The sequence below is a fragment of the Echinops telfairi genome, unplaced genomic scaffold (assembly GCF_000313985.2).
Source record: "Echinops telfairi isolate 266 unplaced genomic scaffold, ASM31398v2 ScPeMD7_18;HRSCAF=68, whole genome shotgun sequence".
Lineage (NCBI taxonomy): Eukaryota > Metazoa > Chordata > Mammalia > Afrosoricida > Tenrecidae > Echinops > Echinops telfairi.
Genome location: NW_022103915.1, coordinates 92350616 through 92373324, shown reverse-complemented (window position 1 = coordinate 92373324; position 22709 = coordinate 92350616).

The following is a 22709-nucleotide window of genomic DNA, read 5'->3' as shown; positions in this document are numbered from 1 at the left end:
TTTTTTAAAAATTCTTGAAATTTCTTCCAGTGTGAAATCTGAATATGACAATTTAGATGAACAACATTAATCCCAGTGTAAATAGTACATGATTTCCACGGTAACCGCACTTCTGTTGTTAGTTGCTCCTGAGCGGACTCTGCCTTAAGACGGCCTGAAGTGAAGTAGAGGTAGCCGGTCCTGTACTCTCCCTGTGATCCTGGATTTGCTTGCTTGCATTCTTCCATTCAATCAATCCGTCTCATTGAGGACTTCCTCATGTTTGCTGACCTTCTACTTTGCCAGCGTGATGGTCTTCTCCGGTGATAGGGTTGTCCTGATGATGTGCTCAGCAAAACCAGTTGAAGTCTCCTTATCCTTGCTTTGAAGGAACATGTTCACTGTATTTCTTCTACAATTGATTTGGTCATCCTAGTAATCCACAATGCAGTCTCCAACCGTCCTTTCCAAGGTGGGTTTCAAATACTGTTTCCTGAGTTGTGATTTTTAAAAGCTTCATGGACAACCTAAGAAGAAATGATCTCTCAGAGAAGCTTGGGCCTGTGTTTCCTTTTCTCCCTTCCCAGAGGGGATCCACCGATAGGCCTATGTACTGAAATTCCATGTAGGATGGCTTTTTACAGAGACATTCAGTGGACTGAAAAGAAAGTTTGAGAAGAATCAGACTTTAAAATAGTCTTTCGTGCTCTTTATAACTTTAAATTAACTTCTCAGATTTTCTCTTGTGATTAAAAAAAAATCAGAAAATCTATTTAAGGTAAAAAATACATATATAATAAAATAATCCATGAAAGTACTTCTCTGAGATCATTGCTGAACCCTTCAATCTGTGTCTTTCCAACGTTCTAGATGTACATATTTCTGTTTAACACCAGAGAACATTTAGACTCACCCAAAGCCACAAGGCTGAGCAGGGATTCTACCTCAGGAATGTTTTATTGTTGTTGTTTCTGTCGGGGAAAACTAGGCAGTTATCCCTTATTCCATCACACAGCCTGTGTCTTTCTGTGAAATCCAGCGGTACCCTTAGTCTAGTCCATGTCTTATAGTGGAATCAATTGTCCCCTAGAGGGGGAAGTCTCACACAAAGTTCCACAAAATACAATACATACTCATGGGAAGGGAACAGGCCAGAGAGCTGGTTTGCCACTTGGGTGGATGGGTTCACAGGGCTCTTAAATGTTATCTCCTCCTTAGGCTAGGCTTTCATCATTAAGCATGAATACCATTTAAGAGGGATAAAAGATTGTAATAAACTATGAAAGATTTCAAGAGCAAATAAAGGCTAGCTTAAGAATTTCAGAGTTAAAGAATATTAAAATTACATGAAAAGTATACAATTAACCTAATCCATTTTAAATTTGGACTAATTGTTTGAAATTCAAAAGGACCCCAGGATATTTTTCACTTGAAACACAGAAATAAAAAATTCATACTAAACAGACAGAGTTTGCCCTCAAGGTCGAAAACATTAATCATCATGCATCTAACTGTTAACTGTAAAAAAAAATCATTTTCTTCTTATTTAAAGGGAATTATTTAGTGAATGTTTTCAACTTCTCCACTTTCTCAAAAAGAGACTGTAACATGGGGTCATGTTCTTAGCTCCTCTGCCCCCTCACGTCTCTCTTCTCTATAAGGAACTGTCTTTGATATCCAGGGAGCTTCTGGCCTTAAGAAAAATCACAGAGCCCAAGAAAAAAATGAGAGCCTTTTAGGAATGTAATTGAGATTTAGATACAAAGTTTGGGACATGATTGGAGTTGAATAGTTTTTCTAAGGAGAAGGTGAACATTAATACTTTAATCCCAAGTAAATATGAACTTGTGACAGATTGATCAGTAGAAATGGAATGTCACATAACTTGTCAATTTTGTTGTAAATCTTTACATAATATTCAAAAGTTTGTCAATCTGCAAGTGTCAGCTTTAAGAGAAATTTTTACTTTTCAAAATGTGGGCTGCTATATTTACTAGCAGCCAGAAAATAATATATGCCGAATATATTTATAGTTTGTGTTAGGCTGGGTAGACTAGAGAAATGTGTATAAGAGGTTTATATAGAAGAGCAATTGAACGTGGAGAAAACATCCCAGTGCAGTCCAGATCAAGTTCATAAGTCTGATATTAGCCCATATGTCCGATACCAATTTATAAAGTCCTCTTCAGACTCACGAAACACATGCAATGAAGCCAAATGCAGGACGATCACAAGCCAGTGGGTAGAAAGTCTTTGGATCCAGTGGCGATGTAAGCACCTCAGCGCTGGCAGGGGTCTCTCTGTGGCTTCTCCAGCTTCAGAGGTCTGGTTGCATCCATGTGGCTTGTTTTCTGCAGTGTCTCCCAGGGAGTAGCAGAGAGAGAGGTGTCTTCTGCCTCCAAGGAGGAAGCACCAGGTTTCCCAGAATTCTCAGGAGAAGGCCAGGCCCACACAGAAGTCTCATTGGCTATCTCCAGATTGACAACCTAGACTCCACCCCTACACTCTTAATCCTTAAATGGACACCAGATTAGGTGACTATCACAAGTTTATTTCTATAGTTTTTACATGGAGCTAAACCATGACAAATACATGACCTGTCTATATATTTTGTTATATCTGGGGCCTTTAGTGTTGATATTTCTTTAGATATTTCTGAGAGAACTTTCTTCATTTGAAAACCTAGTACACAAGTAACATTGGAGTAAGTCTTTAAAGGACTATCCATCATCTCTGAATGTTGGGTTCGACTTTTGTTTACCATAGAAAGGGTAACAGAAGAGCCTTCCTTCAGCGTTGGGTTGTGGACAAAGACCCGATTCTATAGGGCTGCATAATTTGTGAATATGTTATTTGTTCAAGTTGGTTCTTTTGTGCTTGTCTTTAGAAACCACAATGCAAACGTGTGCTAAAAATGCTTGCATATGTATCAAAACAGCACAGTTAAAAAGTAGACAAAGGTCATGAACAGACAGTTCACCAAAGACAACATCCAAATGGCTACAAATATGAAAGAGAGCTCAAGATCACTAGCCTTCCAGGAGATGCAAACCAAAGCAGTGAAATGCCACCTTACACTGACAATGACAGCTGGGATAATGAATAAATCAATAGAGAAAGAGAGACAGGGAGGGAGGGAGGGAGAGAGAGAAAGAGAGAAATGCTGGAAAGGCTATGGAGAGATTGGAACACTCATAACTGCTGGTGTAAATATGTACAACCACTGTGGTGAATGATATGGCTCTATCTCAAATAACTGTGAATAGAAATTCCATATGATCAAGCAATCCCTCTGCTGGATATATATTTATCCTAAAAAAGTCAGTCATACATGAACAGACATCTGCACACCCGTGTTCATCCCCGCACTGTTCATAATAACAAGAAGATGGCAACAACCTGCGTGCCCATCAGTTGGAGAATGGATAAAGAAACTTTGCTGCATGTGCACAATGGCATACGATGTATCACTAGACGATGATGACCAAAGCATCAAGTGCCTCGTGACATGGGTATACCTGGAGAGTGTTATGCTGAGTGAAGTCAGCCAATCAAAGAAGGACAAATACTACATGAGGTCACTTTTATAAAGGAGGGAAAACAAGAGAAGGACTTTCATACCAAAGGGAACAGACTTTGGAATTTTCCCAAGTGGCGTGGTTGTAAGGGCAGGGAGGATGTAGCAATGGGCTGGATGGGGCAGGGTGATGATGCAGCTGTGGTAGAGGATGCTGATCCACAGGAGGGAGAGGGGAAATCAAGGACAGGGGGATTTGATTGGTAATCTAGACTGTGGGATACAGGGTTGATGATCTAAAATTCAAACTACTACCCAAGTTGGAAAAAAAGAAAAAGAATTAATAGGAGGAGAAAACTCATAGCTACGCTGCTAGCCTCTGCAATGGAAGAAACATGACCTTCACCACTCAAGAGCCACTGCTTCGCCAATGACCCGAGTTCCAGGAATTATCCTGGTCTGAACCTGGTGCCAGGTTACCACCACCACTGATCCATCAGTTCTCATCGTCTGTTTTCCACCTAGAATGGAAGCTCAATGAGGACAAAGACTGTTTCTATTTTGTCCACCAGGGGTTCAATAGATACAGGTTAGATGTACAAATAAATAAAGAGCCTTATGTTGTCTGAAAACATTAATGTTTAAAGTGTCTTTTCTTTCTCCACCTAAATATACGGACCCCCATGAAGTTGCTATAAAATCTAAGAAATGTTTTCTATAGTGACACCAGAATGGGGCTACCAGAGAAAAATGCAGGAACTCTGTACATATAATTAGCATAAGGAATATACTAGGAATGATTACATAATGTTATTCATAATGTTGTAAAGATGCTATCCACTGGAATTAATCCCAATCATATTTTTGATTAGTGAAATATATCCTTATTATACTCCTAGTACTGTTATGATTTGCTACACTATTAGGTGCTGAGAGATTATAGTAACATTTTTAATTTGTTATAACTTTGAAAGATTTCAAGAATACATCAATACTAGTTTGTACATTTTAGAGGAAAAGAAAATATTAAACTTCATGAGAGATTATTGAAAATATTTTCTTTCATGGACTTCTGGAATTGCATGCAGGAGCTAAGAAAAGGCCTTAGAGAGTACAGCACTCACACCATCCTGAGCTCTTTTGCCAGTTGTGAGCGCGCCGGCTCACACCGAGTCTTCATGGCAGAGGCAGACTTTGAGCCTGCAAATAGAGATGAAAATGTGTTGGGACTGATGTTACCGTGGGGGCATCTCTTAAACAATGACTGATTGACACATGCTGGGGTTTCCACACTCTCTCTTATTTTGCCCATGATTAGCATAAGGTGTGACCTACATGGTAGTCAAAGATTCTCTGAGTTACTGAGTCAACGTTACTACCTGGGGGGCTGTTCATACTTTCTTCTTCAATTCTTACGAATGTTTTCCCAAGAACACTTTCTAATAAATCACTTTCACAAGAATCAGAGTTTCAGCTTCTGGGTAAGATAAACTAAGATGAGGTCAAGATTTGGATACCCAAAATGTAAAATATTGACTCCCATCTACTTTTTATAAAAACCAATCATTTTCCAATCTAAAGTCAATCTAAACCCTAAACAACCAAACACTCAAATTCATATGAGAGTTTGAGAAATTTAAGAAAATAAAAGGAAAGTATTTTTACTTTCAATAATGATAGACTAGGTAGTTCTGTTTAACTTTCCTTCTATAGGTAACCTGTAAAGCTGAACAAAACACACACCTAAAAACGTATGCTTAAAGACACAGGGAAACGAATGCAGTAGAAAAACACACTGGGCCAACTTGCAAAAGGAGGACAGGGACTCCGGAAGGTCAATGCCTTTTGGGGGCTCCGTTCCCCCTGAGGGCACTTGCTCATTCAAGACAGGCACTCCTCCCTAATTCAGGGGGAGAGAGAGAGTCCAGTTCTATAAAAAGGAAGGGTCGAAGCACTACCCTGCCTGGGTTAGCATTTTCAAGAGCGACACTCTACGAGCAAATTCCAGTGCAAAAACATCTTAAAATAAGTGCAGGTTAGCATTAACACATCTCCATGCTAGTCATTGAATTAATTTCTCTGAACACACATGTCTTTAAAGTGTAGACAAACAAGTTACTGTGAGCCTCATGGCCTACCATACAATCCATTCTGACCCATGGGGACCCTTTAGGACAGAGTAGAACTGCCCCCGTGGACATCCCAGACTACTGGGCCGTGGTATCAGGCCCAAACGTGACCTGCCACACCACCACAGCAACTATGGTGAGCATGGAACCCAGTGCTTCTCAAACTATCTTTCTATATTAAAATAATACAGCTTTTAAAATAATAGCTGAATAAAGTCATTTTCAGACACACTAAGAGATTTTGTCACCTGCAGACGAATACTAAAGAAATACCATGGGATCTTCTTCATAGAAAGGAAATCATTTCAGATGGAAGGCTGTAAAGATAGGTGGAAAATGAACAAAAACACAGGTAAATACTAGAGGAAAGGTTAATAAATATTGTTTGCATAAAATAATAACAAAGTCTTCTTGGTAGTTGTAGATACCACAAAAAGAAAAATGTATATGAAAATAAAATATTATTGTCTTTGCATTTTCCAGGGAAGGAAGAAGAAGAATATTAATATTAGGTATTTGTAAACCAAGGGTGCATTCTAGATTCTCTACAGTACCAATCCAAAGAGCAATATATGAGTATATAAATTCCACCCTAGCTAGGAGAAATGTAAAATTATGAAAAATAATTATTTCAAAAGTAAACGAGTAAGGGGAAACAAGGAACACAGCTGTTGGCACAAATAGAAATGACTTAAAAAGAGGGTATGTTTAGCCAAATAGCTCCATAAATAAATTAGATATACGTTGACTAGATGGTTTAATTAAAAATAAGATTGTCAGACTGAATTAAAAAAGAACGAAGCCTAAGCAAAGAATATTTTAAAGTATCATATACACAAATGTTAAAAATAAAAGAATAAGATAGTGAATGTAACCATATTAATATTAGAGAAAAGTCTTTAAGGAGAAAACACCACTAGATATAAAGAGTCACAGTTAGTGAATTTTAGTTTAAAATTTTGCATGAACCAATGATGTGAGCATAGTTTTGATTATGCAAAGGATGCCACTTTGTCAATCATAGCAAATTATGGATAACATGGCAAAGCATGGGAATTCCAGAAGAAGTCATTGCGTTCCTGCGGAACCTGTACACAGAGCCAGGGCAGCCTCTCCACCAGAGCAAGGGGGCCGTGCTTGGTTTAAAATCACAACAGGTATGTGCTGGGGTTGTATCCTTTTTCTTTGTATGCTGCACAAGTGATCTGAAATGCTGGACTCTATATATTAGAATATCTATTCCTAGAAGAATATCTATTCATGGGAAAAGGTGGCATCACCATTGGAGGACCACTCATGAAGAACCTGATATACAGATGACACAGCCCTGTCCGCTAAAACTGGGGAAGACGTGAAGCGTCTACTGAAGCTGAAAGACTTCAGTAGGACTTATAATTTGATGTTAAGAAGACCCCAATTCTCACAGCTGGACCAATAGACAACACAATAATAAGTAGAGAAAAGGTTGAAGTTGTCAAGGGTTTTCATTTTACTTGGGTCCTGTGGTACACTGAGGACTTGGTAGAAAGTATTCGACCTTATTTCTACATTCACAACCATAGGCATGGAAAACTGACCCTATTTTGAGAAAGATCTCCATTGTTCCTGAGGCAGAAATGTTTTCAAATACATATTCTCCAGGCTGAATAATGTGCCATTCTACCCCCCAACCCCAGACCCCCGCTCCCCTGCTTTAGTCCTCCATTTAGGGGCAGTCTTAAAGGAGCTGCCTCACTAGATGAACCGTTTCTGTGTCTGGCTACTTCACTATGTCTGACGGTTATTTGTAGATAAGAGCAATGAGGTTCTATAGCCAACTCACCCGTAAAATGTAGCAAACTCTGTTTTGACATCTCTTGCTGATACTGATACTACCCCAAGGGAGGGCTCGGGAGTGGGTTGGGGGGGGAGGTTTGAAGTCAACTAGCACTAGGTCAAGACGATGACTCGCCTCATTGCTGGTTTATTATGTTATCCGCTTAGATATTACCACTTAGATATTGACTATGTAATATGTTTTCTGTAGCACATGCATGCCTTATGAAAGTTCTGTAAGCCCCATCAAATATACCCATTGGAAAGTACATTAATTCTCTCAATCCTGACATGGAATGAAGAGTCCCTTTGCCCTGCTGCCTGTCTGTCACTAATACTTTCCACAATCACCAAGTTGCTCCTGAGGACCCATTCAAGTGGTGGGGACTCCTGTACCCTGACAGAGTCCACTATCAATGCTCATGGAAGCAACGTCAAGAAATCAAATGACATAATGCCTTTATCTGACTCAGGCCATTGCTTTTCAACTACCTCCTGCGCATGTGGGAGCTGGAGAAGGAAGCAGGAGACCACGTGGAATTGATGCATGTGAATTAGGGTGTTGGAGAAGAATCTTGATAGGACAATTGCCTGTCAAGCAAACAACTCTCTTGAAAAAATACAGCCAGGCACGATATGACAAAATAATAATTTATAAATTATCCAGGGTTCATGAGGGAGGGGGAAGCAGGGAGGGAGGGGGGGAAATGAGGAGCTGATGGCAGGGGCTTAAGTGGAGAGCAAATGTTTTGAGAAGGATGAGGGCAATGAATGTACAAATGTGCTTTACACAACTGATGTATGTACGGATTGTGATAAGAGTTGTATGAGCCCCTAATAAAACGATTCAAAAAAAAGAAAAATCATGACAAACAAACAAACAAAATCTATAGCCAGAATGTCTCTAAGAAGTGAACACGGAGAAACTTCATCTTCCAGAGTGGGACACATTTTCAAAAGCGACCAGTTGCCAGAGGAGGACATCCTGCGTAGTAGAGGGTCAGTAAAAACCAAGAAAATGCTTAAAGAAGTGGGTCAGTACAGAGGCTGCCACAGTGGATTCAAACACAATGGTGCCGGGCAAATGACAAGGACTGGGCAGTGTGTTGTGTTGATTGGTTTGTTTTTGTTTTTGTTGTGCATGGAACTCATGCATCAGAGCCAACTCGGTGGCACCTCACAACAACAACACATAAATATACCATTGGTAAGGGAGCAAGAGACAGTCTGTGTAACACAGGATGCTGGGAAAACTGGATCTTTACCTGCAAAAGAATGAAACAAGACCCATAGCTCCCACCTTGCACAAAAAGCAAACACAGGATAGATTAAAGACCTGAATATACACCACACAATCATTAAGACCATCAGTGCAAAAGAGGGACAAACTTAAGGACCCAGATACAAAGCTTAAACCGATCCTCAAACAATATGACATTTACGCACGACAAAAGGCTTCGTCAAAAGAGCCAACAGATTAAAATAAAAAGAGTCAACAGAGAACCCACAGATTGAGGGAAAACCATTCAGTAATAATACAAAGATAAAGGGATAATTTCTAGTCTATAGAAAATGACAACATCTTACTTAGAAAAATACAAAAAAATCAATCAAAATGGACACAAGACAGAATAGACAATTTGCCAAACATGATATACAGCTGACCAACAACCATATGAAAAAATGTTCATGATCATTAGCAATATGAGAAATACAAATTAAAACAACAATGATATATCACCTATACCCTATTAAAACTAATGAAATGCTGCTGAAGCAAATTTTTGACAAAATTCAATAAAACAGAAAATAAAAACTGCTGGAGAAGATGTGGAGAGACAGGAACACTTTTACATCGCTGGTGGGACTGCAGAATTCACAACCATGTGGAAATAAATATGGCACTTCCTTAACAAATGCAAATCCAAGTAGCTCATAATCCAGCAATCTCTTTACTGGGTATATACCCCAAAGAAATTAAGAATACAACACAAACCTATGTTTTTTGCAGCAATTTCCACAATAGGAAAAACATGGAACATTCAGGAACATTCCTATTCTGGAATTTTATGCATCAATTAAAAATAATGATAACGTTCTTAAACACCGCGAGACACGGACAAAATTAGTGAACATCATGCTTAGCAACCTCAGTCCATCTTACAAAGATGACTATTTAATATCACCATTGTTACAAGCAAAACCAAAGAAGAAGAACTATGGGTTATGCAGCAATCCACAAGACACTGATGACTAAAAGGAGGCCGGGTGAGGGGTGGGAGCAGGGAGAGGGAAAGACAGCGGATTGGGGGAGAACGGAGCCCTTAACATGGAAAAAATAAAATTTGCTTCATGAAAAAAAACCAACCCTCCTTACCCCTCAGATCTAAATTTTGGTCTGTGTGACTGAAAAAGTAAAGTAAAACAAATAACGCTGAAGTGGACTCGGAGTCTTTAGTGGCCTACATACAAGTTCATTTCAAGTGTTTAAAAAAAAGAATTCTGAATGTAAATGGATGTATTGTAGCCTAAAAGGTATAAAGTGACAATTGACAAAACTGCGTATACAAAGACACAATCATAATGAAATATTTTAATATATCTTTCTCAGCAATAGATAACTTTCAGGCAAAATTAGAAAAAAATGAATAATATGTTCCAAAGAAACTTAACTGAAATATATACAGCACTGTGGCAAATTATTTCACAATACACACTTTTTATAAGCACATACAGAATTGTTGCTGAATTGACTATGTGTTGGGTCATGAAGCAAATTTCAAAACAACAAAATTATCCAGAGTAAATATTCATATCTCAGTGCAAGTAAACTAGAAATCTGTAAAAGATTACTGGAAAGCCCTCATACATTTTACAACTAAGCTTTTTACCTTCTAAATAACTCAGATTAAAGAAAAAAATTGAAAAATACTTAACTAAATTATAATGAAAATATACCCTATTGAAACTAATGAAATGCTGCTAAAGTAAATTTCTTTATAGAAAAGAAGGGATACTGAAAGTAAAGCATCCACCTTAAAAAAAACAAAACTAGAAAGATAATAGAAACTAAAATCCAAAGAAAATATTTGGGAGTACATTCAGGGACTGGAATTGGTCAAATGTAATGAACAACAAAGTGAAATTTATTATTTAATGCTAAGGAAATTGATAAAACCGTGATAGGAATGACAAAAGACAGAGAAAAGAAGGCATAAATAAACAATTTCATCACAAAAAACGAGACATCTCTAGTGATCCTGTAGGCATTAGCAGTGTTATAATAACACATTTAAAATGTTAGATGAGATAGAAGCACTTCTCAAAAATTTCAGTTTAGCAAAGCTGAAACAAATGGAAGGAAAATTAGAACATATCATCTGTGAACCAATCTATGCCTGTAAGTTCATAAAGGCAGATCATATAGTATAAAAAGATCGGGAACACATATAATTAATAGCGGACTGCTTCACATCATATACCATTAAATAAATAGTAAAATTCTACCTGACACAGGAAAAATAGTTACTCACCACATATAATTAATAGAGGACTGCTTCACATCATATACCATTAAATAAATAGTAAAATGCTACCTGACACTTAGGAAAAATAGTTACTCACAAAAGAGAGTCCTGAAAACATACGAAAGGGTGTTTTAGTAACAGAGGCAGTTGAAATTAAAACTTCAGAGACACCACCAGAATGACTATTAAGATTAAAAATAACTAAGACTGAGGGTTAAATAGAGAAATGAGGAGTCTTTACTACTCTTAATAAATTTAAAAATTGGTGCAACTACTCTGGGCGCGGGGTGGTCATGTGCTCTGAAGTTGAGCACGTGTATACCAATCTATCCACCATTCCTCTCAGATATGTGTCCCAAAATAATATATTCACAAACACACCAAGGACATGCAGTGTTGTTCAACACGCTCATACACCCGCACACCTCTCACACAATGCACCACGAAATGAAAAACAAATGATTTCCAACCCAATTTACTGCATTATTATTATCATCGTGGCTGGAATTTACCCCGGACTTTCAGTCACTTCGTGGCATTGCCGGGACAGCTTAAAGTAAGAGTTTAAATGCAAAATTTACTGAACCCGAAAGAGCTCAGGAAGAACAATAGCAAAATATGTCCTTAGTCCAAGTTCAGGGGCGAAGAAAAAGTTGGAGCTAAATCCAGATGATTTAACTTTTTTTCATGGAGAGAAAAGTGAATTTCCTCTACCTGTAATGTTCTATTCCTATAACGAAGTTTGACATCGTTCTAGTTTAAATACAATCGAAACAAAGAGAGGAAGTAATGTTTGGTATCCTTTACATTTATGTCTTCAAGGTTGTTTGGAAATCTGTTAGAAGGCTTTCCTTTCTCCAAATATTCTCTTCCGCTGTTTCTTTAACTGGAAGCGTTTTTTTTCTTTTCTATTTTATATACTGTACATTTCCAAAGTACATGTGACTCTAGGCCGGCATTTGCTTTCCTTAGAGCTAGCAATTGGTTTGTTCATTTACCTTCTTTGAAATTCACTTCTGGTAGCTGTAGAGCTGCTGCTATGGAGTGCTAATAGGCTTCTAACATAGCTGTCATATCAAGTAATAGGTGCCAAGCTTTCAGCAGCTTATTAACACTTTATAACAGAACCCCGATACTAAACAAACAAATTGCACAGAGGAGGACAAAATTAGTGTATATAAATATATATTCCCATGTATACATACGGACTGTACATAGACACTTAGGTTTCATCAATGTATCTGCCATACATGATTCGCCCAGAATTGGCCCTTTTTTAAAAAAAAGAATATTTACAGGGAGAAGGAGTGGATTGGATTTGTATTTGGTCCCAAATGTGAGACGAATACAAACTGGTATAATTACTGAAAGATTTCCATCCTTTCAGTGCAAGGATGCTCTCAAGACCCAAAGATTGCAGACTTGTGGTATTTCACATCATGGGACTGTGCTAACGTGATCTTTCAGCGCCGCTACATGGGGGATACTGCAGAGCAAGAAAGAGAAATACACCAACTGGCAAAACTGCAGAGAAAGGGAGAGATGCAAATGTAAAAATGTGTTCCTAAGAGTCAGAATTTGCATTTGTATATGAACACTGGTCCCACTCTCTACAAACACAAATATATTCTTCCAGATGCAGGGGCAGACATATGTACAGATAAATATGAGAATGTAGATTCACACATGCTTTATATAAATATGTATAAATACATACACACACATATATATACACCCATATATGTATATATAGATAGGCTGTCCTTTATAAGTATTTACATATTTAATGGTTGCCTAAGAGTTCCTAACAGCTTTCTTGAAGACATATTTCAATAAAGGCTTGAAATTTTACACTGTAGCACAAGCTGACCTTTTTTGAGAGTGTGTGTGTATGTATATATATGTGTGTGTATATATATATATATATATACATATATCCCAAAGCAATTTATAATGATGTTACAATATATTTGGAAGTGCAAATATATTAATCTTCAAAATTGGCTGGAAAGCCTCATAAGATTTGTAGTATTAAGGAGGATGACATGTGGTTTCTCAAGGTTGAAGCATTAATTGTTTATTAAGTACTAGTGCTGAGCTAGTAACAGTAGAAACGGTATATTCTACCCCAAATATTTTTTATATCTCCAGACAATGTCTCAATCTAAGGAAGTGAAAGAAATTCAAAATGAGAAAGCCAAATGTAGTGAAAGAAATAAAGTTAATTAAATAATGATGGAGGTTTCCAATATAAAGAAACTCTTTTCAATTCTATTCTGGCTAGACTAGATGCAACGTGACATTACAGCAGGAAGGAAACTTATTTTGAACACGGTAATAAAAGATGAAAATTTGATTTCTAGAAACTCGGTCAAAGAAAATACTCTGATCCTACTCAAACACAATGATAACTTTTTTAAAAGTCTATATATTTGCACTCCAATTTTCACCTCCCATGATGGCGTGTTTCATAATCAAGGTGGAGACAATAGCATGTAAGAGACACTCTTCTACATAGTGAGGGCTATTCCAAGATTCTCCCAACTGCATTCCATGCATGAGCTTCTAATATACCCCGGATTACCTAGGATTTTATAACAACACCTTCAGGTAACTCCTTTTGTTTTCAATACTCTATCATAGTTTTTATACCTCAAGATCTTTTGCAAACAAAACTCCTTCTTAATCCTTTTATATGACACTCTAACCCCTCACTAAGGAGTGAGTTATGCTACTCACAGCATTGTGTAATAAGCTATTTAAAAAGTATGTTTTCTAGACTATTCGCTCCTTGGGAGGAAGTCCGCTTTATATTCATGATTGCTACGGTAATGTCAAGTACAGTACTTGGGGTATGAAAGTTGCTCTGCAAAGCTGAATTAATGAACAAATTAACGAGTAAAGGCCAGACTCGTTTTGTATTTTCTTATCGGCCTTCGTTCTTACTGCTAAGTCAAATCCAATTTCATTTTTCCTTAAATAGCTGCTGCTTACTCGGACATTGATCTGCACCTCACGCGAGAACCTGAAAAGGGGGAGTGTCAGTCAGGAGCCCCGCTCTCTAAGAACGTCTCCTGTTTCCTCGTCTGAGTAAGTCGATGCCTTCAATAAATAAATATTCAGTAAAGTCAGGGCCAAGGGTCCTTTTCTATGATTTTAGTAAACACGTATTTTTTTATAGGAAAGTATCTGCAATAGTCTCCCCAGAGTTTGGTCAAATCACCCCAGAATTTGGTTTCCAATGACAGTTATATGATATATGTGTGAAAATCATGGGCTGTGATTTCAGATTCTAAATGCTATTTTGGTTGACATTTCCAGAAACTACCATGATTTCAAACTGGGAAAGTAAAAGTAAACAAATAAGCAAAAGGGAAATAAATGAAAACAAACACATAGATTTGTTTTGTTTTTTAAACAGAAACTACACGAGGCAGTTTGGAAAAGCTGAATGCTATGTGACCCACACAATATGAACTTCTGGTCCCAGGCAAACTCTGCAGGCAAGCTGTTCCTTGTCTCCACCAGGGTATTTTTAATAATGTCCTCTATAAAAAATACATACATATGAGGAGGTATCCCCCCCAAAATGGAATTTTTTTCAAAGCTATGTATTTAACACCCCTCCCCCCAAAACAACCTTATAACCTTCAGAGTACTCCACATTACACTTAATACATTTGTCAAATCTGCAATTCCATTCTTGAAACATTTTTCCAACTCATCTGTTTGGATGGTTGACAGCACCTCCCTCCTTTTGCTCTTCTATGTCATCAAAGAGCTGTCCTTTCATGCCCCTCTTCATTTGCAGAAACAAAAAGAAGTCCCAAAGAGCAGGTCAGTTGAGTACGTGTCATGGGCCTAGAGAGGCATCATGCTGTTTTTGCCAAAAACGGAATCCCTGAGATGGCTGTGTGAGCAGGTACATTGTGCTGGTAGCAAAACCAGCCCCCCAACTGCCACACATCAGACCTTTTTTTGTCACACACTGATACACTATCTTTTCAGAACCTCTAAACAGAAAGCTCGATTAAAAGTCTGACCTGGTAGAATAAAATCTAAATGCACTATGAGCAGACATTTTCATCCATTCAGGAAGTTGACGGACATCCACAACAAGGTTTGTCACCAATTGGCAGTTGACCTTTTTTGAAATGAGAAAACCACTCATACACGAGGTTTTCTCATAGCGCTGTCCTTGTAAGGCGTCTTTAACATTACAACCGCTTTCGCGGCATTTTTTCCAGAGCAGGAAACAAAATTTCACAGCCACACACCATTCTCTTAAATAAGCCATCACAAAAAATGAGGTTCCAGCAAAACTGCTTTTATAAAAATAATCACCGTGGCCTGAGAGAACCTTCCCAGGCGCTGGCACTGGCTGCACTAAATTGGATGCTTGCCTAGAGGAAAGAAGTGCATGCACTATGAAAGCTCCACTCCTCCCAGCACAATTCCGGTTTCGGGGGTGGGGTACCCTCTTGTATCTGAACATATTTGGACTCTATAATTATAGCGCAGTAGTAAAGTTTTGTAGTGAAACCTGTTTCCCACCTCAACCTTGTTTATGCTATTTTAGCAAGTTCAATAAACTCAGGGACTAAGAAAATGTTACTTCCAACTCAGATAGAGAGGATTCTGACAACTGCTACATAATCATTGAAATGCTGCAATTTGTTAAACTGTTCGCAATAATTTCTGTCCTGACATTTATTCGAAGGCTACAGGATGACATGAGGCAGAAGTAGGCTAATGATGATGCACATATTGCAAGGGGGAAGGTTACTGTGATGTTGAATTTCAAAGTCAAAGTGCTAGAGAGTTGGCACCCTCACAGAATTCAAGATCCTGGGAAGGAGCAGGAGCTTGAAAAGTGTGCAGAAAAACACACCCTTTAAAATAATGAACAGCTTTCCCAAGCTCTGGCATACCACGAAACACCCATACACCACAGATGCATAGAATTCCCAGGGGCTCATAAATTAATTTAGTGACAAAAAAAATATACCCTCGTGATAAAAGTCCAGTGCTATGATTATCTTTATGGGTAATTTGGGCCAGAAAATAGTTCCAACGCACCTTTTATTTGTCATGTGTTGACAATTCAACCAATTCTCTCTCCTGCCATCCTCCATATTTAATGGGTCCCTATCGAAGTACGTACCAGGCTCGTTTGTATGGGAAGGAGGTCTTCGTATTGTTATGCAATTCCTTTACTCCCGTATGCTGTTCATCAGTCTATTCGCCACTCTGTTTCTCTCTGACACATCTGAGATGTTACCCATAGCAACACCCCTGAGAAGAACATGCAGGTGAAGGCCCTGCAGTCATGCACCGCGCACAGTGCCGACAATACCAGTCATTAAGGCAGCAGCTTCTGCCTACTCACATCTCCCTCGCTCCTCTCTGGTCTTGTTTCCCTCCAGTAGCAGCCACAAACCTCACTCATGGAGATCTATAATGATTTGTTACTGCTCATGATTTGTTTAGAACACCTCAGGATGGCAGCTCAGTATAATCTGCCCTCAATGGCACTGCCAGGTTGCATTAGGAAACAATGACCTGGTTTAGGACGAGCAAAGCAGGCAATAGAATTTCCAATTAAACTGGCATTTTCAACCTGGGTGTGCCCTTAACAAAGGAAAGGGACAGATACCACGATGGGGGATAGATCTGCTTATCCCCCTTTTCGGAGTAAGCTGTGTGAGAATCAGTGAACTCAAGATTAAGCCACAGGTTATGGAGAATGATTTTAGTGATTGCTATTTATTAGGTTATCACCATGTACTAGAATTTGAGTGAAATGTAACAATGGGCCCATTTATCTAAATGTTTTTATGATAAGGAGAAACAACAAAAGAAGCGAACCTGTAGCTTAAGACTATTGTAATTTCTCTACCCCACTTTCTGTGTGTATTTATGTGTGTATGTGCATACAAGCACACATACACATGAGTTGGTGCAAAAAAGAACACAATGTTTGGGGATTTTCTTCCTCTTTTGTAATATTCTGTTTAAATGGTGGAATATGTGGATCTTTATCAAAATTAAAATTATATTTTACCCTAAGAAGCATCCATTATTGAATGCTCAGGTCAAATAGAAAGAAGAGCTTTTATAAACTGATTAACTTAAAATATTATTAAGTTGAATATATCTTGACTTAAATATATCCCATGGATTTGAAATCACTGTATTTATTGAGACAGAATAATTTTTTTCATAACTAGGAAAGGTCAAATGTGATTGAACTTCAACTCTAAAAAGTTACAGCCAGAAGTTTTCAGGCAATAGCTCTCATAATACAATAAAAAAAACAGAATCTTATTTAAAATCTTAGGAAAAGATAATACAGATGTTTAATCAAAGGTCAATTTACATATTTGTCACATACGTTGAGATCCTTATCCTGTGCCTTCCAAAAAGTGAAAGAAAACTAACCATTTATCAGTAGCAGCATGAAAGGAATAGATTTATCATTTTAAATTTTTCACTGCAGATGGTTTTCATTTTAAAAGGCAGGGAAGCGATTTTTTTGAAATCATTTTTTTCCCCTAATGCAATTGAGCCAGACGTCTCTCATAAATCTTGTTGCTTTAGTAGACAATGCCCAATTCTCCAGACTTTATATGCAATATCCAGCTTTTATAAAAGATGCCTGTCCTCCAGGCATGAAAATGAGAGCCACCTGAGAAGTGGTATCATGCCCAAAGTATGGCACCCTGGCCACACCCCTTCTCCTTAGCTCACAGTTCCTCAAAGACATTTCTCTTGGGGCCCAAGCAAAATGATGACTTTTGACAAGTTTCAAAAGATTTCCTTTTCCTGTTTTTTTGTTTAAAGAGGAAGAGAAGAAATGACTCTGCTAGTCCCTATATCTTTGGAGCTAATGAACAAAATGCACTCCGTTAGTGCAGCCCTGGAGCCAAGGAGCCAAGAGAGAAAAGAAAAGCATGGGAGAAAGACTAGGAGGATACGTTGACTTTTATTTTTATCCAAAAAGAAGAAAAAAGAAAAAGAGAAAGAAAATGTGGTACTTGATTCAAATTTCCAGAATGATATCACTGTTCTTTAAGAAAGAAGAGCTTAGCATCGTGTGGCATAGCACTGGATAGTCCCATTGAGCCAATGACATTGTGATATGGTGTTGACTAGCTTCATTGTCATTCAGAATGCACATGTACTGGAAATTTTTGAGATCATGGGATGCCTGAAATCAAAATGTTCATTAAAATACCATCAATCACCTTTCAAGAAAAGCTTAGTCTAAGGAGAATTTTTATATTAACATTTCTGTTAGTGTGAAATTCTCTCCTACTTTCCTAGATTTAAAAATGTTGCTTTTTCAGGGTCGGAAGTTAATTCTTTTGTGACTATTCATGTTACCAGCCTTTTAAAAAGATTAATTGATTAAATAAAACCCAACCACTAATTAGTTTGTGGTTTGTAAGCTCCATGTGGGCAGTGCAAAGCATGGATTCTACATAAAAGTTTATTAAATAGATATTTATATTTACAAAGAGATGCAACTGAAAATTACTAAAAGTTTATGGAAAACCATTTCTCATAAAGAAAATAAGGAAAGCCTGGCAGATCAATGAGGAGTCCTGGTGGTACAGTGGGTTAAGTATTGTGCTGTAAACCCAAAGACTCACGGTTTGAACCCACCAAGCACTCCTTGGGAAACATAGGAGACCATCTCCTCCCAAAAAGATTTACAGTTTTGGAAACATTTTGGAGCATTACTACTCAGTCCTATAGGGTCACTGCGAGTCACTATCAACTCAATGGCAGTGGATTTAGTTTGGTTTTTTTTGGGTGGGAACCAAATAAGGAGTTGAGACACTGGAAGCTAAGCCTGATGCCCAGCCTATTGATCCAACGTAAGCATGCATCAGTGAAGATTACAAGAATACATTGTTGTTGGATGCTGTTGAGCTGGTTCCCACTCAATGCAACCCTATGTACATCAGAATGAAACAATACCTGGTCCTGCTCCATCTGTACAACTGTGTCCATCTATCTTGCCGAGGGCCTTCCTCTGTTTCACTGCCCCTCTTCGTTACCAAGCATGGTGTCCTTTTCCAAGGACTGGTCTCTCCTGACAATATGTCCAAAGCTTGTGAGACCAGTCTCACTATCTTTGCTAATAGCCACATGTAAAATGATCTTTAATTGGACAGAACTTCTTAGAAACACCAGTTTGCTACAGTGGAAGCTGCACATCTGTTGCCTTCTTACACCCTCTTCCTAGATCTGCATCCCAAACCTACCATCCTCGTGCTAAAGTGTGACTATTACTAAGAAAAATAATTTCATTTTTTTAGACCACTATTTTCCAACACTTCACATTTATATTTACTTCAAAGAAGTTTCTCTTAAACATCTAAAATATGTGTCAAAGTAAGAAGCCAGATACAAATATCCCTTGTTCCAAGAACATATTCTTACATTGAAAGCCAAAAAGTATAAACAGAAAAATGAAAATCATCCACAATCCTATCACTAAGATAATATACATCTTGTGTGATATATATTTATTTTTCTAAATCAAACCACATTTGGCTTAGGATCCCAATCACTATGGTCTGAGTTAAACCCCAGTTTAAGTCATATTTTATTTCTCATCCCTTGGATTTTTACACAGCTCCTAAGAGTTTACACAACCCAGAACATCTGAGGAATGGGACATATTGCATTTAGTCAACTGTCTTCTTCACAGTCAACTCTAAGATGTGTGGCATAGGGCCCTCCGTGTGCCACGCTCAGTCATTTAGACTCATTGCTGTACCTCCAAAGCCAGGATAAATACTCTTTAAAGAGAATAATTGTATATTTGTGTAATATTCCATCCTATGGTTATTTAGTATTGATACTATATGTTTATTTAACCACTCCTGTATTGTTTGATATGCAGGCTGTTCAAAATCTTATTTTCTGCTGAAAACACTGTAGCCATACATTTATATACATATATTTGGCCACATTTCTATTTCATAAGGACAGACACTCAGCAGTGAGATTTTCATATTCAGGAGTATGGACAGTTTAAAAGCTCTTTATCTGAATTTTGAAATTACTTTCTAAAGATAATGTGACCATATGACTGATTTAGTGCTTTGAAAATATTTGTTGCAAATTTTCTTAATTGTGTACTTTTTAGTGTTTAAAAAAATAGAGGTTTTTAATAGAATCAAATACACTTTTATTTGTAATTTTTATCTTTGTTTTATGCTTCAAACTATAACCTGAGATTTCGTAGTACCTCTTGAATTTTCACTAGATTTATTTGGCTTTTTAATCCAGATAAAATGTACTTGTTACACAGGATTAGTTGAAGATTATGAAAATATAGCTAACAAACTGTCCACCACCATTTCCTTCGCCCAGTTATTTATGTGGCTATCTTTCCCACAGGATAAACCCTCAGTAGTCCCGAGTCAAAACTGGGCCAGAGTGAGATGAGTGAGACGTGTGCGTCAGGCACAAATTTATGGGGAATGAAAACACAACCCAGTAGTCAAAGAGAAGTAATATTTTAAGGCAAAGTTTTTAAAATCTCAAATTAATGGAAAACGATGATAATGAGAAATATATCAAAATTTAAAGTAAGGACAGGCTCAAATCCTAAGCCTTCTGGGATGCCCTTCAAAATAAAATCTTAATAAATAAATAGGTTTACTAGCAGTCTCTGCAATACTTCCCAGGATCCTAATGGGACCTCACATTCTGTGGAGACTCACTTCTAAACCTCAAGCATTTCTAAGAAGTCCAGCATCTTTCTGCATGGACAAGTGTGTTCCTTTAGGCCTTTTCTCAAGACATTACTAATATAAGACTGTTATGCATAGCTGAGTACTATTGAACATTTGGAAATAATTGAGGGAGAGTACAACACCGAAGAGGATATGATTTAAAATGAATTATGAAACGTGCAAAGCAGCATCCTCTCGTGATGCTTCTTCCATGAACGCGTCCATTACTGCTTCAGCCTGTGTGCCAAAGGTTTTCTACCTACTGAGGTCTTTCATCCAGGATATGTCTTTCTTAAGCTCGGGAACAATCACCTGTAACAACACGTTTGTGAGTTCTAGGTACTGGGATGTGATGCTAGAACAAATGTCCCGGGCATTCCAAATGCCAGCAGCATCACCCAAAGCTAGTAAGTGTCAGCAGAGCTTCCAGACGAATAACAGCCCACACAGAATGAAGAGGCTATCTGCTTCTGAGGAGTTAGCAAATGAAAACACGATGAATAGCAACTGAGCATTGTCTGACAGTGAAAGCCTCCTGACGAACAGTGGGACGTTGCCAGATATACAGTCAGAAGATGAGCCTCCCAGGTCAGAATGCGCTCACAATATGATGGAGGAAGAGCTACCCTCTCAAAGAAGAGTGGACCATAATGATGTTTCTGGTAGTTACATAATCTCAAGTCAACTTGATAAATAAGTCTAGGGGTGGAGTCTAGTCTGTCAATCAGGTCACAGCCCCATGATATTTCCTTGTGGGCGTGACCTTCTCATGAGGATTCAGGGAACGCCCTCTCTTTTCTCCCTGAATGTGGGCCACTCTTTCTCTCTGCTTCACTTTTCTGCCGTTGGGCCACTGGAGGAGTCATGTGGAGACCTTCGCCAGTGCTAAAATGCTTCCACCGCCATTGGATCCATAAGACTTTCACCCATTGACCTGTGATCTTCCTGCATTCAGCATCACTGCAAGTGGCTATGGGAGTCTGAAGAGGAATTTGTAGATTGGTGTCAGACAAATGGGCTAATATCAGGCATAGGGTCTTGACCTGGACCGGGCTGGGATGTTTTCTTAATATTCAATTGCTTTTTGAAATAAAGCTCTCTCTTACACACATATATAAGTGTCAACGAATTTGTTTCTCTAGTCCTGGCCTAACACAGTGTGGATGGAGTAATGTTTAAGGAATCTTCATTTGCTGGTAAGGCATGACTAAAAGGAGAAGCAGCAGCTGTTACAGCTATTAATAATTGGAACATGGAAGGTACATGTCAAAGTATGAATCTAGGAAAATAGAAGTTGTCCAAAATGAAAAGGAACACATAAAGATCAATGTATTAGGTCTTAGTGAACTGGAATGGACTGGTGTTGGCCATTTTGAACCAGATAATAACATGGCTTACTATACCAGGAATGACAAATTCAAAAGTAACGGTGTCACATACTTCATCAAAAAGGACATTTCAAGGTCTATCTTGATTTACCATGTTGTCAGTGGTGGGCTAATACCTATGTGCATACAAGGAAATCTAGTTAATACAGCTACCTTTCATATTTATGCACCCACTATTAAAACTAGTAATGAAGAAATTAAAGAATTCTACCAGTGTCTTCAGTCAAACAAGCAATCCAGGTGCATTGATAATTATTGGTGATTAGAATGCAAAAGTTGGAAAGGAAGGAATAGAAGTTGGAGAATATGGTCTTGGTAATAGAAACAAAGCTGGAGATGGTATAATGGGATTTTGCTAGACCAATAACTTTGTCTCAAATACGTTTTTCAACAATATACTTAATGACTATATACATCATCCCCAGATGGAATACACAGGGATCAAGTGGAATACAAATGTGGGAATGAGAGCATTAGAGGGAGGCAAGAGGGAGATGCTCAATATCAAGAGGCTAAAAGAATCAGGGGTCAACTGTGGAACATACCATTAATTGCTTATATGTAAGTTCAAGTTGAAGTTGAAGAAAATTAAAACAAGT